A 20660-nucleotide genomic window follows, 5' to 3' on the forward strand; every position below is an offset into this window, starting at 1 on the left:
CTTTCCCTTTCCCTTTCCCTTTCCCTTTCCTCTTCCCATTTTCTCTTCCTTTCTGTTTCCTCTCCCAGCTTCAGGTAAAAACTATCTGTAGCCTTCCCTCAAGCTCCCACACCAAGACTAGGGAAAATCAGTCTTTTTACCTGAAAATGCAAAACTCAACGTTCCCATCCCCATCTTCTTGGTTCCTTTTTCCAAAAAAAAAAAAAAAAAATAAAATAAAATAAAAGCAGGGTAGCATTGACCAAAGCCCAGCCTGGAGCTCTGTGCTGGGCATCACTGTCCCATCCAGCCCCTGCTGCCATCCTTGTGCAGTCACTCAGCAACCTGCACACACCCTGCATGGGAAATTGTGTATCCAAACAGCCTGGTCCCGCATCCTGCAAGAGCTGGCTGCCCTGGGTGTTTCCTCACCTTGCATAGAGGGACAGGCTGGCTCTGGCCTCTCTCCCTGATGCCAGGTGCTCAGCTCAGACCCCATCACTCCCTACAGACAGCAGCAGAGAGGATTATTGATACCCAGGGGGCATCACCACTGGATAGAGGCTAAATTCTCCCCGACCTGAATGTGCAGTGGACTGCTGGCAACCTCCTTCCCCAATTGCTCCTTTCACATGAGCTCCCCCAGCCTCTCTCGTGGCTGTGCAGGGTGCAGGGGACACAAACGCTGGCAGAGGCTGCCCCTATAACCTGTCCCTGCCTCTGTGGCTCCTCTGCCTGTGCTCCACGGCGTGTGTGCGATGGGAAACGGGGCCAAGAACGCTGCTCGTGTATGAGAAGTGTCCTTTGATGCTCCCCCAGCTGTTCATCCATTCAGCTGTTCCAGGATAGTGCCTCTGGCAGTACAGCTCCCCGCTGTGGCTATGCCGGGCCGTCAGCAGATGGAGCATATCGTGGTTCCTGGAGCTGGATGCAGTGGCTGTCAGCAGCCCCGCATTGCCTGGCATATGCAGATTGATCCCAGGCATCTGCTGCTTGTGTCTTGGGCTGGCCACCTGCAGAAATGGGAGAGGAAACCTCTGGCGTTGGGAGCGCCGCTGGTCCTGGTGGGATGGCAGCCTGCAGTGGCCACGGTGTGATCCGTGAGGAGGTGAGAGAAAGCCAGGGAAGGGGGAGTTTTTAAAAGTAGTACAAGTAGAAATGGTCATGTAAAATGCACACCTGAGAGGTGACCTGGGCGCTGCTGGGGCTGGGGGATGTGACAGCACAGCACAGATGGGAGCAGCACCTGCAGCCCCAGCACCAAGGGCTGCTGTCAGAACAGAGACTCAGATGAAGTAAAGATGAGACAACAGGGACAAACTGATGCACAGGAAGTCCCTCTGAAATATGAGGAAGAACTTCTTCCCTGGGCAGTAACTGGGCACTGAACAGATTGTCCAGAGCGTGTGGAGCTCCCTGAATGGAGATACCCAGAACCATCTGGGTGTGCTCTGAGGTGACCCTGCTTGAGCAGGGGGGTTGGACCAGGTGAGCCACGGGGATCCCTCCCAACCTGACCCATTCTGTGATTCTGTGAAATGCTTGATGCACCTCAGAACCTTGTGACACCTTTACTTCAGTATCAGTGAATCACAGAGCATCCTGAGCTGGAAGTGAGACACGAGGATCATCAAGTTCAACTCCTGCTCCTGTACATGACAATCCTAAGAATAACACCATCAGTTTAACTTCTGGTTGGCAGAACAATCTAAAAAGGGAAATTAAATGCTAGTTTATCTCCAACTTTTTTCAGTGGCCATGTGTCACCCCATCACTCAGCAGATGGACAAGCAAAATGCATAAAAAATCCAGCCCAAACTGGTGCTGTTTGGACCAGTTAAAAACTCTACACCTCTCTACATGGAGCTCACAGTCCTGTCAGTGTCTACAAATTCCATGTGATCTTCTACAGCCAGATGTGATAACTGCCCAGTCAAGTCTGAGAGAAGATTTTCAGCTCAGTGCTTGCAGGATGGTGAATCTTACCCCTGATGTGTTGAACAGCACTGAAGTGTTCTTGCAATTAAAGAGCATCATTGCAAACCACCTAAAAACCCCAGCTCGATGCCAGATTGATGCACTCAGATGCAGATCAGAGACCACTGAGATGGAATGCTGTGAGGTGCAAACACTGCAGGTGTCAGTGCCACGCCTTGGCAGCCAAGGATAGCTCCACTCTCCTTTCATGGGGCAAGTAAGGAAATGATGTTACAGAACAGCCACACAGAGAGATTTCTTTGCTTCTCCTCTGGAGATGGAACAGGTTCTCCTCTCTTTCCATCACCATTGCTTTGTCCTGGCTATTGGATGCTGGGGGTGGAACTACCTCATCCCAGGGCAGCCAGGAATGCCTCAGGCTCTGGTGTGGCACAGCAAGTGTCCCCTCCTTGTCCCAGCAGTCTCCTGGCACTCTCTGTGTCTTACCCAGCTCCTGCCTGCTCCTGTGCTTCTTCCTCCAGTCCTTTTACAACATCAGAGGAACATGAAAGGAGAGAAGGAAGAGAAATAACACCCTGAATATTGTACCTTCTAATTAGGCTGGCAGTGATCAAACAGCTTCTCAGGAGCACACGGTGTAAGGTTTGCTGGCACAGGGGCCTTCCAGCCATGCCCATCAGTGCCAGAGGAAAAGCAAGTTTCACCCTTGTGGGAGCTCATGTGGTCTCCTGAGGTCACAGAGCAGCTTTAACTGATACAGAAAGACCTGGAGGAAGAAGGTGAAATCCAAATTCCTTCCCCACCTTCGCTAACAGTGTCCTCGCTGTAAAGGGGCTTGTAGAAACTTCAGCAGCACAAGCTGTTCCTGTGATGTTGTTGTATAAATATGTTTTATGTATAAATATGCATTTGAATCCGTGTTTGGACTCAAACCTGTCTGTTCATCCAGCTGTCGAGTAACCTCTGCAAACAGCAGGGTCCTGCGTGACAGATTGAAACCGAGAAAACCGCTGCCTGTTCTGCAAAACATATTTAATTTGTTAAAGAGATGGGAACTTTGTTGAATTAATAAGATGTGCTGGAGAAGGGAGCCACTCCCCGAAGAGCTGAATCCTGGTTACAAGTGCAGTTTGCAGCTTGCTGGTAATCCTGCAATTAAAGCTACAGTACCAGCATATCACAAAAATGGGATTTGCATAATTTGAAATTTGAGGAAAATCTCTAAATACTTTAATTTTGATAGAAACTGTTTCCACTGCTGACATGTGTCTACACCTATAATTTCGGTTGATAAATTGCTGTAATTTCTCCTCCATTTCATGTTCTTTCTAACATTAATTGTCAGTTGTAGAGTAAAACAGTAGAAAGAGAGAGAGAGAGGGAGAGAATAATGTCATTGTGCTTTTGTGGTGTGAATAGCCTTCCGAGGAATGATTATCTTCCACACAGATGCAAACATAAAAAAAAAAGACACAGAGAGAGACAGAGAGAGAGAGACCTCTTGGTTTGCACAAAACTGCAAAGAGCATCAGTGTCTCACTGTGGGGTAGGCAGAGAAGGAGTTAAAGCCAGGTAGATGCACCTGGGAGTGGATGTGGCCATTTCCCAGGCTCCTGGAAGGAAAGAGGGACTTTGCACGGGACTGGGGAGCTGCAGAGGATGTCTGGTGATGCCTAGCTGGAGGATCTGAGCTGCAGGATTCCAGGGATTGAATCCTCAGTGTCAGGCGTCTCCTGTCCCAAGCAAAACCCTCTCAGAGCCATCAGCAGTGATGGACTCACCTGGCTGGGTTTTCCAGGAGGAAACTGAGGGGAATAAAGGCAAGCAGTGAGTCCCTGCATGAAGCAGCTTCACAGCAGCTCCTCCACCCATGACCTGCTCTTCATCCCACCTCCCCAAATGCCACTTTTCAAGCTACTTTTAAATAAAATACCCTTTCAAACAGAGGGCTAGTGGCACTAAATTATTCTATTAATTTATTATTCATGATGAAAAATTATTCTAATAAACGGTGAAAAATTATTCTAATAACATTCCATCCTATTAATATTCTGCAGCCAAGCAGTTAAAGTCACTTCCTGTGGCTGCTCCCCTCCTTAGCACTGATCTATTTCTTACAGAGTTTATTGAAATTAAAATCTGCTTCTTTGGAAATGTGCTGCATTTAACAGAACCAGTGGGGGGAGATGAGCTGTGAGTGAGGAGAGAATCAGGCAGCGATTTTTCCCTTCTGCTGACAGAGCAGGGGGATGCCTGGTGGGGTGGGAGCTGGGCAGATCCAAACTGCAGTGCCGGGGATGGCCCAGCCTGGGTCATTGGGGTGCTGTCACACTGTAGCTCATTAATTACAGCACCCAGAATTGCTCAGTAGTGCTGATTCAGTGTCTCCCTGTATTTCCCAGTGCAGGGAGATAGCTCCTTTTCCATCCCTTTCTGCTGGCTGGAGTCCTGCAAGCTCCAGTGCTGCACCTCCCTCAGAGCCCTGAGGTTGTGTCTCTGCTCACAGCCCTTGTGCAGAAAACTCCCTGAAGCTGCAGGAGCTGCAGTGCCAGAGCCTGGACATCACTTCCATGGGAACAACTGGAGCTTGTAGCCACATTAAGGACAAGGCTGAGGACTCTGCTGTCACCCAGGGCCCAGGGACAGTCCAGGCAGCATCGTGCCACCCCTCCTCCTGCAGCTCCCTGGCACCACAATCCTGCCAGGCTTTGTGCCAGGGATATTTTCCTAATGGCTCCTCTGCCTGCTCTGCTCACAGCCCTCCCTGCCTGCCAGCTGGCTGGGGTGGTCCTGGGCCCTCACAGGCAGCTGGGGAGGTTTCATGGGCATGCAGGGCTTGGAGCCTGGGTACAGGTGGCAGAGCATCCCCGGTGCCCAGCACAAGGTCTCCAGGAGCCCACAGCTCCCCAGCAGGACCCAGGGCATTTTCTGGGTCCCCACTCAGGGAAAAGGAGGATGTGGGAGGCTGTGGTGGGGGAATTCCTGGTTCCCAGAGCTTGCAAGGCCACCCAGCTGTCAGAGCTGTCCTGAGGAGGTGTCCTACAGAGACATGGCAGAGAGGTGTCTCAGGGCTTCCCTTGCAGCCAGATGGAGCATTCCAGCAATTTTGGAGAGCAGAAAGCAGAGAGGAACTGCCACCAGGCACTTCTGAACCTGCCTGACAAGGTGCCTTATCATCTGACTTGGCTATCCCAGTCATCCAGATAACTCAGAGGGAAAAAAAGGCCCAACTTTGCAGAGGAGCAGCACACCCATGTCTGTGGGTCTGTTGCTGTAAGTGTTGCTTTCCCTAAAACTTCACTGGCCAATGGTGGTTTTGTTTGCACATCCCTGCTCCATGCCAGGGCCAGATCACCTCCTGACATTCTTTTTTTCCCCTGCTTTTTTCTGATTGTCTCTACAAGCCTAATAGTTCCTTGCACATTTATATCAGCTCCCTCCTGCACCTGCCCACCTGGCACAGGTAGTCTTGCCAATCACATGGCAAATTAGATGCACAAGTCTGTGTTAAATGTTCCAGTGGCTCAAAGTCCTAATGAAAAAACTAACCTCCAGGTGACATTATTGCAGCTTTAACAAGTAGTAAAAGGACTTCCTCTCAAAGGACTTTCACTGAAACCATCTTCTTCTTTGTGTGTTCCTCCCTTGCAGCATGGGTAATTAAAGGACCAGCAAGAGCTCAGAAGATTCCTTAGCTTTTGCTTTTGAGGATATCTTTCATTCTATTTTTTCCCTCTTCTCTGATGGTGTACTAGATCAAGTCATTAAGCAACATCCTCTGTTTCTCCTGAGAATATTCATCAATAATAATGAATAGTATTTCCTCCAGGGCTGCCCCCTCCTTGCCCAGGAATATCACCGGTACATGATACAGCCCTGTTGGAATAACTCTGGCATTTGTTTTTATTTCTGAGATTCATTTAAAGTGTAATTTTTTTTCTCTCTGGGATTGTGGAGGCCCTGCTTTGTTCTGGGTTTGGAAGCTGACAGTCAGCTGAAGCTGGGAGTTTATCTGATCCAGTGGGGAAAGGGGTTTACATCAAAGTAATGCAGGAGAAGAAACTCCTTAATCTCGATTGACTGCGCCCTCATACAATGGCCCCACCTTAATTACACATGGGCCCAGCTCTATCAATGCATTTCACTTTTTACCCCAGTACAATATTCCTATTTAGAATGATAGCAGAACAAACCCAAAGTGTTTTAAACAAAGATGCTTGATATGGGGTTATGTTTCCTAATCCCAGACAGCAATCACAGAGCCAGGCACTGTGAAGGGGTTCCTCAGGGCTCTTATCCTGCTCCTGTTCCACAGACAATGGATAAAAACTCAACATAATGATGCAGTGAGTAAAGGACTGGATTTGGGAGATGAGGACAGGGCTGCAGAATCAAGAATAGGACATATCTAGAACATCTAGGAGCACCAGGGAAGTTTGTGCTGCTCTGACTCTCTGCACACCAATCTTCTTTGTCCTGGTAATTTTTTAGATTTGGTCAGACTCTGAGTGATGTAAATCTTACATTGCACCTTTCCTGTATCCTTGCTGCAGAAGGGGTTTTCAAAGGAAGCAAATCAGTTACACAAAGAGAAATTATTGTAGACAGTACCTTAAGCTCCAATTGCCTCATACTGCTTATTTCTTCCTTCTCCAAGAAGTTAATCAAGAGTTTTAATTAATTGATATGGGTCAAGTCTTTCAGCCAGTTTGAAGCATGTGCCTGGCTCTATCCTTCTCCATCACTGGGATGGTCCAAGTTATTCATGGACTTGAAGGTATGAGGGATGCAATCACTGCCTCCAACCCAGTCTAAACCTGTTTGTGCTCTTAATTAATAAACTCTTGTTCCTGGCTGCCACTGTTTTTATTGCATGAGCTGCTGCCCCCAGCCTCATGCAGTAACTGGGATCCGGCACTTTGGGCTTCCTGGGGATTTTTTAGATTTCTCTTTTGGCACGATTTTTAAATTTATTTATTTATTTTATATTTTTTACAAGCACAATTTGAACTTTTGCAAGGTGAACACTTGTCCCCAGCACGATTATCACAGAAGAGAAGGGCAGAGCCCTGCTTTGTGCCAGAGACTCCCTGGCTGCTCTCGAGAGCCTCTGCACATCCCTCCTTGCTGGAGCGCTTTCATGGTGCTCTTGATGTGGGGATGTTTATCTTCGCTCACTTCTTACTCCTTGGTGTATCTCTCAGCTAAAGTGCTTTTCCTCAGATTGTGAAACCCACTGTAGTCCTGTCTTTGTTAAGAAGATAAGCTACAGCAGGAAAGCAGCAGCAGCGAGAAAAAAAAAATTCCTCTAGTGTGTTATATCTTTTTCTCCCAAGGAATATCACACAACTTGGACAGCTACTGTAATGCTAATAGACAAATCAAAACTCTGAGGAGCGAAATAGAAACATCCAACCATATTAAATAAGGGGGGTTTGTGTGTGTTTGAAAGCTCACAAAAAAAATCTAGATATTAAATTGATGTCCTGGCACTCGTGCAGTGTAATGGGCAGATTCAATTAAAATAAGAAAATATGTCCAGCCTATAGTGTGGACTAAGAAGCAATAAAAAAGCAAATCAATTTTTCAGGAGTTTCAAAGCCTGGTGCAGATTTCCAGAAGGCAGAAGCCAAAAATATATTTATTAAAAAAGACCCCAGGGGCTCAACAGTGTCATTTTAACCCAGCTACTGCACCTTCAATACGATGAACTGTCATGAAATTTTGAGAAATACTTTGTAAATAATCCATTTATATGTATAGATATAACATGTTCTATATGTATAAATAAATGCATATTCTTCTGCTGCATATATACAATGTCATTGATTATTTGACAGAAGTGCAATGTAAAAACTGCAAAAAAACCCCACAAATCAAGTTCAGTTACAGTCATTTGTGTTCCCAGTGTAAGAGCAGTGTGGGGTTTTCTATATAGCATAAATTAGGGAAGTGGATATCTTTTTCTAAATATGTGAGTGTATATACATGTGTCTGTAGGAAGATGAATGTGTGCACACAGTTCATTTAGACACGTGTTGATGGTTTATTTGCAGAACATTCCAGCTGTAGCTACACCAAAATTCCTGGTTTGGGGTTCTTGGACTGAAATCAGAGTTTATCCAGTCAACCCAACACAGAACCAAGAGCTGCAGTTCACAGTTCCACACTTCCCTCCAGCCATACACAGCAACTTTTAGAAATCAAAGGATGGGGGATTCCCAACCTCCCTTTTATTTTTAATCCTACCCAAAGCACAGTTATGATCCCACTGACATCAGCTTCAGAACTTGTGGATGGAGAGAAGTTTCCACAGAAAGAAAAATATTTTAAATTATTAATTTAAGCTTTTGGTCAGTCTTTGACTGTATAAAAACTAGAAACAAAAATATCAAATCCCACTGCCAGCCATGGACTCAGCCTGCTTTGAAGCCATATTAGACAAGGCTTTAAACAACCTGGTCCAGTGGAAGGTTTCCTGCCTGGGGTGGGAGGGGTGGAATGAGATGAGCTTCAACCTTTCCAACCCAAACCCTTCCAGGATTCCATGATTCTGGTTAATGCCTGACAACTTCTGCATGGTCACCTATCTGTTGGATCAACAGGGAGCCTCTGACATTTGCATGAAGGACTTCTGCTGTCTCATTCTTCCTCCTTTTGTTGTTTTTTTTTCTGCCACCATTGCTGGTGAAAACAGGTGCTGGTAAAATGTTTCACTGTGCTCAGGCAGCAAACTGAGAAAAAATAATTTTCTCTTGTTACACCAAGCCACAGATTTATTTCCCTGAAGAAACCCAAGTGTGACTGCAAAGGTAAAATACAAATATAAAAAAAAAAAAAGGAAAAAAAAAAAAAGAGAGGGGTAAGCAGCATGGTGGTGATGATTAAGGTGCCCTTCCTAGAAATAAATAAATAAGCCCAAGCTCCCAGCACCTGTGGGGTCTGAGCTGCTCCCAGTGCCATTCCACACCTCTCCCTGCAATCAGGATGGGGAAGAGCCCAGCACAGGGAGGACCTCCCATCTCAAACCCCCAGTGCTATGACAGTGCTCACCCAGCTGGCAGGATGCCTGTGGTTTTTATTTAAAACACAGATGAGCATGCACACAGAGGGAAAGAAACCCTGCAAAGCCAAATTTGCTTCTAAACCTATTTACATTTGGTGGTGCTCAAGATCACCTTGAACCATCTTTGCTATTTCCTTTCCTTTTCCCTTTGAAGTTGCAAGTACTACATTAACCCTTAAAAAAAAAAAGAGAGAGAGAGAAAAAAAAGAGAAGGAGAAAAAGGAAAAAAAAAGAAGTGTATAAAGACACCACTTGTGATATGTATTTTTTAATAATGACATTTTAAAAGGTTGAAATGTTGTGGTGCCTTTTGCAAAGTTATGCCACTTAAACAAGATAACATGGCATTTTACCACTAAAGACAAGACCCTCTTTTTCACTCCTACCTTTGAACAATTTATCATTTTGCAATAATATCCTTTAGCTATGTAGCTCTCTGTTCTTTTTCAAATGGAGGACATCTCTTCTAATTGTGCTTATGATACAAATTAGCATCGGGGTTTTATTTCTAAGAGCACTGTGCCTGTTCTAAATATTTTTTCTCCTATATGGAATTCAGGAAGAAATCGTAATTAATTCCTCTTTCAGTGAAAATGCAAAGCTATTTTTAAATTGCATGCCTGTTTGAATTAGCAAAGTGTTAGACAATTAACAGTCTTTCTTTTTATTTTTATGTTCTTTAAAATGCAGATTCAGTTTAATACTGTTTTCCCCTTCTTTCTTTTCGTCTGTCCTAATTGTTAGCTAAATAGTGTCAGGACTGTGTGTTATCGGCCAAGGCAGGTGTCAGGTTTAATATTATTAAAGATGCAATTACTCCTTTCTCAAGCACAGCTTGTCAGTTTAGTTCATTGATGTATATATCAATATATTTTTTAATTTAAAAAATAAAATTTAAAAAAAATCTCTGTTTTCCATCCATAATTATCTCCTTGGTATTTTGCTCTTTATTTTGGAAATGTCTCAGTAACCTCAGCGCACAGGAGTCCTGGCAGTGTGATGAGCTGTGACAGTCTGAAGGAGCTGCACAATCACATTCCTCAGCTTAGGATCATAGAAGCATTTCTGTTGGGAAAGACCCTTGGGATGATCCCGAGCACACGGGCTGTGAGACTCCGAGGATGCGCCGTCTCCCGGGGCCGCCGCTTTCAGCACCCGTGAAAGGTTGGGGGGATAAAAATCTGGAACCGAGGAGCTGACTGATTTCTTGACATTGGGCCTGCGTCACATAAGGGTTCTGGGGAAGTTGTAAGGAGAAATGTTGGTTTATGCTGCCAACACCCATAAAGGAGATGAGAATGCAGGGCTGGGAGTTTGTGTGCTGCCAAGCAGAGCTCCAAGTATCTGCTCTGGAAGCATCGCAGGGGAATCCTCCGAGCTGTGCGGAGCCATGGCTGAATTCCTCCTCCTCTGTCCTTGGAAAGCTGCTGGGTTCAAAATGCCACCATCCCAAATTTTGGATTGGGGTTTTCCTTCAACCACATTCAAGTGTTGTCCCAGAGAATGTGCTGTATGGATGGTTTAGTCACTGAAAGTCACATTCAACATTAATCAAAACTGCCCAATCCATACAGCTTGAATCCATAAATCATTTTAACTAGCAAAGATTGAAACATTAAAAAGGGATTTTTGTTAGAAATTTCCTAAATTATATGCTTGTAAAATTTCAAACTCATGGTTTCTTTTCATCTCTGGATAAATCTTGTTTTAAAGAAAGGTATGGGAGTCAGACATTTCGTTTTGGACAGAACATGCTCTGTTTGACCCAAAATGAAGTACAAATGCACACAGCCCTGCAATTTGGCCACCATTCAAAAAATCAATTATTCTCAAAGCTTACACTGTGCCCCTTGAGGGAAATTGTTCTCTGACCACTCCTGGTCAGATGAACCATTTCCTCAAGGGTATATAAGCCATGAGCAGATAACAGTTTAACAGATCAGGTTATGGTTTATTCACACATCTTCATCCAGCATCAGCGCACTGAAGGTATTTTCACTCTGACACTTTCCTTTCCTATTAACGTACACCCTGCTCTTTTTCAAGATGAGTGCCCAGAATATCCACAGCCCATATTTATTACCCTCCACACTTGCATCTTGCAGACTGCTCATTTCATCATGAGGATGGTGCTCATTGCCAGGTCAGCTTCCATTTACTCTGGAAATTTGCAGATATTCTTTGCTGCAGGACCTAATCTGCAGCCAAAGAGCTTCTGAGCAAACCCAGATGAGAGTTCTCCAGTTTAGAAAAATATATCAAATGCAGTGGGCTATTTTCACAGAATCCCATAATGGTTTGATTTGGAAGGGACCTAATCCTTATCTCATTCCAACCCCCCTCTCATGGGCAGGGAACACCTTTCACTTGACCAGGTTGTTCAAAGCCCCATCCAGCACTTCCAGGGATGGGGCATTTATGAGAAGTATGTGTTCCTTCACAGTTCTGTCTGAGAATATCATGATCAGAAGCGTTTCCAATAAAGAAAACTTTGAAAATAATTGGCCAAAAATGTGAAAAAGTTACTAATGTTCCTCTCCTCCCCCAGCTCTTTCTGCTTTGCACTGACAAAATTCCAAGGGCAGAAGCCTCTCCCAGCATTCCATGTCATTCCCTCCACCCTTGTGCCACAACAAGTGCCACAATTCCAGTGCCACCTCTGGGAATTGGCTCATCCGCTTCAGCCGCTTTTGTGCTGGGAGCGGAGCCAAACGGAGGAGCTCTGGCTTGTGATCATCACCCGGTTGTTTCCAGGTTTCCCGGTTTAGTGACAGTGTTTCCCTGCTCTGGAGGGTCACACCTGACCCCGTGTGTGCTCAGTGTGCTGGAGGGTCCATGGGTGCAGCTCTCTCCCGGAGCGGCCGCAGCATCCTCCGGCTGCCAGCTCTGCGTGGCTGGAGACTGACAACTAATGGTTAGTTTGCAAATAGCTGCATAAAAGATCAGAGGAGAATGTGTGAGGGGTGGGGAAAGGAGGAAAGAAGGGGAATGACTGGCGAAGCTTAAAGAGAATTGATCCCTTGTTTAATTTTTATTCAGTTCAATTTTTATTCTCAATAACAAAGTTCTTAACGAAGAGTTTTGCTCACCTTTCATGGGGGGTCAGAATCTGGTGGGGTGGCAGAAACTGTGACTGTAATTAAAAGGGCCACATATTCATCTCAACTTCTCCAAGCTTAATTTTCTTCTCAACCCAGGACAAATTAGAAATTATTTCAAACTCCTGCTGGTACCATGGCCTGGCCACCTCACAGGGATTCTCCCATGGAAAAGACTTAAAATGGGAGTTCTGGGGGTGCAGGGGTCATTTTGGGGAGACAGGACAAGAGGAACTGTGTGTGTGGGCTGGTAACAGACTCTGTGTCCAGGCAGGGTAATGGAAAGTTTACAAAAGGGGGGATCTGCTGCCTGGACACCCCCTGAGCTTCAGCACTGGAGGCTGAGAACATCAGCCCTGTGAGCACTGAAAGGAGGAATGTGGAGGAGGAGGAAGAGGCTCTGAGGCACTGGAAGATTTCCATTCTGTGGGAGATACCTGGCTATATCCTTTCCTCACCTCTGAAATCTGCAGCCTGTGAATTTCAGCTCTGATATTTGCTGTCAGGAGGCCGTCCTGTTCCTGCTCTGCTATAAGGCCCTCTGCGTTATATTGGCAATAGCATCTGATTGTTGCACTTTGATATCACTGAATAGGTAATCAGACCACTCTTTATTTTAGCCTGAGGATATGCCTTTGATTTGTAGAGGTTGGCCATTTCTTATCTGAGTTTGAAAATGGGATTATTTAAATGTGTATTGATGTTTTTCATGTGGTCTAACTGCGCAGTTCAACATGGTAATTCAACTCGTAGCTATACCAGATTGTTATCTAATCTGATAAGATATGAACAGCACAAAGCTGAGATGATGAAACAATCGGGATTGTTGACTCACTGGGGTCCTGCTAAATCCAGTCTGCTTTCATACTTAATTATCCTGTCAAGTTCCTCGAATCTTAGCTCCTCCAGCTCTGCGATGGAGAGCGGTGGTAGTGACACCACTTGGTGAATACATAAGTTGATCGAAATAATTTCAGCTGATACAATGGCTATTTATGCCTCAACTGTGATATGAAAAGCTACTGATTCAAATACCCTAGACTGCAAAATTGTCCCTCTTAGTGTTTCTAGGTTCACTGAAGGCTGTTATTAAAGGCCTCTGGAAGTTAATGTTTTTGTAACATGAGCTGCTGCCTGACTGTCTCATACCAGAGGGGGGAAAAGAGCGAGTGAAAATTAAGCCTTCCTAATTTTCTCCCTAAACTGGTATTTACCAGCTCCCTACACAATACACTGTACCTGACCCTGAAAACTTTGCTAGACATCTACAGCCCATCCCCCTGATACTGCTTACATCATATTTTATTCCAATTGTGAATGCAACTTCTTTTAAAAGATAATTAAGCTGTATTAGTTAAATATAAAAGATAAATTTTAAAGGCTCCCTCCACTGCTTGAAAATAACTCATATTTTTACTTTTTTTCTTAATCATCTATAGAAGTAATCATGAGAGTAAGGGTTGTGTCACAAGAGGTAATGGCAGAGGTAATGATGTTTATAGCAGATTAAACCAGGTATTTCAGGTACTCAAGAAAAGAAACATTGAAGTTCAAGCAGAAGTAGTTAAAATATTTTAATGGCCTGAATTGAAATCATATTCTTGTAAGTTTTATAAGGGTCTTGTCTTTGCTGTTAATTTGAGGTCAGGAGTTTGCTCTTGGTCAGCATTTAGCTCCAGAGCAATCTGGTTATGAAGGAGACCTGCTGGTGATGATGATTTTAGTAGTCAGAGAAGAAACAAAGGGCCCATAAGCGCTCACAGAAATCCCAAAGATCAAAATACCACCGTGTCAAGCCTCTTCTGCGGATTAACTCACTGTCAGGCTTACCTGTGGATCTATCTGGAGCAATCATTAAGAGCTTTGTCACGGTGTAGAGCAGCCAGTCAAGCATCCTTGTATTTAAAATTGACACTAAAAAATATTCAGATACTGAAAGATGCTGTTTTATCTACCCAGTGTGTTTTAAAGGGAGAGCCACTGCCTTGGCTAGAAGCATTGTCAGCTGTGAGGCTCAGTGATTCAGCCCAAAGCCATTAATGTCCCCTTCGAGAGGCTGCACCAGATAAAAATCCTGGAATTCCAGAGCTCTGAGCACCTTACTATGAAAGGCCACACCTCGTGGAGACTTCTGGCCATAAATGGTACAGGAGCCTTAATCTACTAGACTTCCACATTGGTCCTCTTGAAAATTGTAGCTATTGTGTTTAAATTAATTATGCTATTTTCTGCTGAAATTGCAGAGTGCTGCGTGGTAGAGCCTTGCCCAGCCCCACTGCACATGGGGTGACTGGAGGCCCTGCCCTGAGCTTTTAGAAAAGCTGTAATCAGCATGGAAAGGAAAGACCAATGGTTGTTTGAAAATGTTAGTGCTAAAGGTCTCCTTGAAGCTGGTGTCTTTAGGAAAGCCTGTACTCTTATATAAATCAATGAAAAAAAAATGGTGCTTTTCTGCTTTTATTCCTCCCCTGCTGTGGGGATCTGTGCCTTTTGGAGGCTTTCAGAGGTGGGTTTGAGCCTGCCCTCCTACTCAGACTTCTTCTTTCCTCCATCTGTACCATTTCTTCAGCTTTCCCATCCCATGGACATCACAACCCTTTCCCAAACTCTGTTGCTGACCATCCCTCTCCCACTTCCTCCTCAGTGTCACTTCATCCATGCCCTGAGACACCCCAGCAGTGAAAAATGTGGAATAGAGCCAAGTCAACCTCATGGGGAAGATAAATGGAGATTGATCAACAACCTCTGTAAAAAAATGAGCTGGTGGGAAACCTCTGTGCCTGAGGACACACTGGGCGGCCACCCCTGTGCTTGGGACTGTCACCACTGGTGTGACCCCAGCTTTGTCTATCGAGCTGTAACTACCTCCAACACCACAGACAGACAGGCAGACAGGCAGACAGACAGACAGCAGAGCACACTGATGCTGCAGCTGCACTAGAGGGTGTTCTCTCCATGCTGACTCCAGGGATTACAACCTCAAAACCCCAGCCACATGCACATTTGTGACAGGGTTTGGAGCTGGGTGGGCAGAGGCCTGTGAAGGGAGGGGTTCGAGTTTGTTTTCCTCTGCTTGTCATTCTCTGAGTTCCAAAGCCAGGGGCTGGGCAGGGCAGGACACATGTCCATAAATGTTTTTCTGATGAAGCAGAACTCTGTTAGCTCATCCCCCCTGGAGCATCCATCCCTTTCACTTTCTGCACACAGATGCAGAGCATCCCACTCAGGGTCCACATTAGTGTTTGGGCTGAGCAAACCTCACTCATTTAGGAGACTGTTGAGTATTTATTTCCTTTTTGGAAAATATAAACCCTCTCCTCATGGGATCCATCTTTGAGAGCTCCTTTGTGTGGTTGTTGCCTCCCGGAGCCGCTGTCACATTTTCCCTGTGCATGTGGGTCTGGTGGTGCCCCCATTCCCAGACACACCTGGGCTTGCTGATGAGGTTCAGAATGCCTTAAAATAGGTTAATTTGTAGGAAAGTGACAGAAATAAATTGCTGGCACTTTTGTGTGCTGATAAGTTTAACCTTTCCCCCCCCCACAAGGAGCTAAATTGCCAATCATCCGGAAACACACTGGAGTTCACCCATTACATAAAGGAAGCTGTTAGTCTCATTTAAAACAATATTGACCTTTTTCCTGTCCTTTCCATTTTGACTAAATTACAGGGTACATTTTTTGAAATGTGGCTTTTGTCTGACTTTAACCAGGTGACCCTGATTTTTCCTCCATTTTTTTTCTCACTTACAGCTTTCAACCTTTCCTTTCTACTTCTAACACAGTTCTTAGTTTAACCACTGAGATTTTTAAATCCAGAGATATTAAAAAAACAGAGTTTGCATGATACATATATTTTCCAGTTACAAAAACCTACACCTGGAAACTAAGAAAGCTGAGCTGGTGCATCCTGAAATGCCTGGTGTGGGAGTAGCAGGGAGCATTATGAAAATGATTGCAAAGTGTGTCTGTTCTTCCAAATTCAGATCAGTGAGTGTGTGTGAGCTTTCTGTTTCACTCAAAATTAATTGCAGATGTAAAATTACCAATAGATTTTCTTCTGAGAGCAAAGCCATTCCTGTTAACAATGAAATGGGCTTTTTTCCTTGTTTTTCTCTTTAAATCAGGTTATGAGCACGTGTGGCTCCTTGTAAAAGGCAATGTAACTCGTTCTGAGAGGGTTTTTTTCCTGCACAGAAACATTTTTTAGCTCATTTGGGGCCTTGGGCTGAGCCTCCCAATGGCAGCTTCTGAGGACATCGGAGTGAATACCAGAATACAAGAGTGGAACTCGAGTTGTTTTTCTTGTACCCAATCCCTCTGACAGCAGTGTGGCCTCACAGATATATTCTATTATGTTTCCTTCATTATTTCCTGAAGAAATCCAAAGAGACAAAGGCTCCCTGCTCTGACTTCCTTCCCAGTCAGTGCCCACTGGCCACTTGACATCAACAGTATTTCCATAGTCTGAGCTGAAGCCTCAGCTGGGGTAAATCCCTGCATCTCCCTTGCAACAGATGATGGAAGCTTACTTCCATCAGCTGAGGATCTGAGCCATCCTCCTGTACATCCATGAATGTGCTTATGGCATTTGTTTCTTCTATTAATTTTTCCTACATAAAGCCCAAAAATATTCCCATGTACATTCTGTTGGCTCTCAGCTCTCGCAGAAATATGTCTTGTAATGCCAGACTGAAATTAATACAGGCATTTTTGTAATTCAGACATATGCTGGTTCTTTATATTATTTTTTTCTGAATCACTGAGATGTGAGTTTTTTCCCCAGTTGGTCCCACTTTAGAAGTTCCAGTGGTTCTTTCAGGAATCCTGACATGTAGGAAGCTTTAGGATACCCTGGCAAGGGAAGCATTCATGCTTCTATTAAACTTTGAATATACAGGCCTCTTGAGAGGAGCATTTATCCCCCAGGTTTGATGCCACAACACTGAGAGGCCAAAAAGAACACGTCTTCCAGCTTTAGCCCCATCTCTTCAATATTTGATTAATCTGAATCAGTGACATTGAAAATGGCTTGAAATATTTAATCGACTAAGAGACATTCAGAGACTAAAGTGCCTTTGAAATTGCCTTGCCAACAGAGAAAATAATTTCTTCAATTGCTTTCTGGTACAATGTTCAACCCATCTGGGAAAATATTTGGGTTGCATTGCTGGCATTTGATTGACTCTCCTGCCAACACCAAAATTTTAATGAGCTACAGAAGGACAAAATATTCCAACCACCATCTCTGTGTTTTGTGACGAGGCCTTGGGAGGAGAGGGAGATGCTTTGCACTCATTTGCAGGTGCGGCTGTGGCTGTGGTGCCTACGTGGGCTGCAGGCAAACAAGTTCCTGGGGTGAAGTGGTGTTCTCCTGCAGCCCAAACCCTCCTCCTAAGGACAGGAACATTGCATCTTCCCTTTGGGCTGGCAGAGCTGTCAAGATGCTGCCGTGCCAAAAGTTTGGGGATTTTATTTCATTCTAGTGATGCTGGTAGAGCAATTTCTTATCTTTTGGTTCTCCTTTAGAGCACAGGATCCAAAGATGCCTTTAGAAGCAGAGGATGCACTGATGTGCACCCTGGACTTGCAGGAATAAAACCACCCTGCCTGCTGTACACAGCCTTGAAACTGGTTTTACTCTGCATTGCCATGTGCCTCTGTGTAAAATTGCCCCACACAATTATCCAATCTCATGGCAACTATTCAGTTTGCAAAGCAAAAATAATCATGTGATTACCCTGCAATTAGCTGATAGTTACTAATCAATTACATCTGCAGAGTTTGCCTTCCATTGAGGAGGTGTGTGCTGGTTTATGGGTGAGACTCTGTGCCTGCCCCGAGCACTTCCCACACCTCCAGCCTTGGTTTGCTCCACTGCTGAGCTGGGAGGAAAATGGGACTGAGCTCTCTGGGTTTAGTGTCAGGACTCAGACACCAGTGTTGGCAAGGTCTGGGTAAGGTGGGCACCAAGTCTCCCACACTGAATAGGCTGCAAAAATGTGTTTGAATGAAGCCTGAGTAAAGAAAGCAAGCACATTCCCAAAACCTTTTGGATATTCCTGTTGTCTTCTCCAGGCTTAACACAGCCAGGGCTGCTTCATTCACTTCATCACCCTGCACAAAGCACAAACCATGTACATCCCACAGGCATTTATTTACCTTAATATTCCTGGAGGGATGAGCATTACAGTCTACACATGGGCAAAAAGGAAATTTTCATATGTCCTTTGGCAGTGCAGGTTTGCTCTTCCAGCTGGAAACAAGGGATTGGGATACCTGTCACCTTCCCACACAGCCACATTGTCCAGGACTGGAATATTTGCAATGGGTGAGAAAAGAGGATTAGCAAGCACCTTCTGAATGGCCACAAAAATCTGGCTGAGTCCTTCATCTCTGGGCATGCACCCACAAACTCTCCCAGAACATCCCTGGCTGTAGCTGGAATGTTCATTCAGCACATGGAAAAAGGGATGATTTTGCAATATAACGATCAGTGCTGAGAAAACTGAAGGGGGAAGTGAAGTTACTGGCAGATTTGAAGAACAGTTTGATAAATATTTCTGCTGTGAAAGAAGGAAGTAAGACATGACAAGAATAGAAATGTGTCCATGAGAAGTTAGACAGGAATTTAAGGGGACGGCTGAAAAGCTTGAGCTTGATGCTGCTGGGGAAAAGCTTATTTTTTAAGAGAGAAGGAGGGAAAGAGTGAAAATACTGAGAAAGAGAGAGAGGGATAAACCCTGAGGTTATAAATCAGGAAGAGCCATGCTCGAGGGAGCAAGGGGAGGGAGGCTTAAGGCCCTTTGGGCAGAGAGATGTGTAGCCAGGTGAAAAACACGTCACCTGCCCAGCCAGTTGTGAAGCCTGGCACGACTGCACTGTGGTCCCACTGCCCTGATCCTGGATGGCTGCTGCCAGCTCCAGGGACCACGGTCCAGCTGGGATGAGCTGGGAAGTGGGGCTGGATGCGTGCACACCTGCACAGTGCGGGTGGAATCCATCCTCCTCGCCAGCGCCGCTCTCCCTCCCTCCCCATCACCCCAACCTCCTATTAAGAAAGATCCCGACAACACCATTAAAATGTCTTGTGTCGATTGCAGATTCATTGTTCTCTAAAAGCTAATCCAGGCTCGGGTAAACACAATGGCCCCTTTCCCCCAGCCTGACGTTTCATTTACACAAGAGCTGGAGCCGCCGCACCGGCGCAGCCGTCAAGCATTGATTGTGCTATTCAGCAGGATGGCTCAATAATTACAGCCCCGGATCTCCAAACCCCACCAAAGAGCAGGCTTACCACCGCTAGCCTTTGTTGCTAATTGTCCTTCAGGATACTTGAGATGAATTACCGTGGCTTACATTTTCCTGGTTTTCCTTTCCTTTTCTATTGGGTTAATATAAAGAGAAATCTTTCCACTTAGCAGGGCTGGACAGATAGGACAAGTGTAGCATTGACTGTTGACAGCACTTCATAAGAAAACCCTCTGACTGCAAACTGTCTCATTGATATGTTCAACTTGACACACAGGATTGATTTTTGATTGTTTTACAAAGCTCTCCTGCGCATGTTTTCATTATCAAGGCAGGGCAGTTTTCATACCAACACTTGGAAAATCTTAGAGCTATTAATATAACTTGATATCATCTGTACTGCATCTAATTGTAACAAGTAACCCAACAAATTAAGCTTCTTTCACCAAAGCTCTCCAACATGGACTGAGGCCCTCATTATTCTTTTAGTTTGTTTTGTTTGGGGTTGCATGAAACAGCAGCAACATAATTTTAGTTCAAAGTTTTTAATCCTATTTGTTGTGCAGACAGAACTAGGGTTGGAAGCTTGAAATTCAAGACAGTGAAATGTGATCAGCACTGAATCTGTGCTTATCCTCAGGAACTTCACTGGGAGCTGCATCAGCTCCTGTGCAGACTGTGCTGGGCTGCAGCTCGGGAGGTGATGGCATGCCCAGGGAAAGGACATGGTCAAACATTCCCACACACATGGATTGGTGCCTGTCCTTCATTTATTAACTCTGGGGTCCCTGACCATCCCTTCCCCATGTCTCCAGGCTCTGATCCACCCTTCCCCTTTCTCTTTCCCATCTTTCTCCAACCATGCCACTTCCTCTCAAGCCTCCCTGATCCTCCAGAAACCCCAGGAAGGAGCTGGGATGTTGCTTTCTCTTTTCCCCCACAGTCACTGCTCCACTGCTGATGAGAATCTTTGTACAGCAGTGGTCTGGAGCTGATCCCAGCTACCTCTGAAATGTGGGGGGAGCTTCCCTCCCTCCTAGAAATGGTTGAAGCCATGGGTTATGGTGGAGTTCAGTGGTGCTGGGGTTAGCAGGCCCACATAAGGAACAAGCTCCTTCTGCCAGTCCTGTTTAGCAGTTAACCTTTGGGAAAAAAAAACCTGCCTGCACTGCCTTTGCCTTTTTTTAAATGCCATATGTAAAAAGGAGGAATGAAACGGTCTAGGCTGAGTTTTAGAAGCAGGAGCCCACAGTCCATATGCAAAACTGTTGCTGGATTTCCTCCTGTGTCCATGTTTTCTGTGTGCACAGCCAGCAGGATCTCCCACTC

This window comes from Parus major, chromosome 20 (genome assembly GCF_001522545.3).
Source record: "Parus major isolate Abel chromosome 20, Parus_major1.1, whole genome shotgun sequence".
Lineage (NCBI taxonomy): Eukaryota > Metazoa > Chordata > Aves > Passeriformes > Paridae > Parus > Parus major.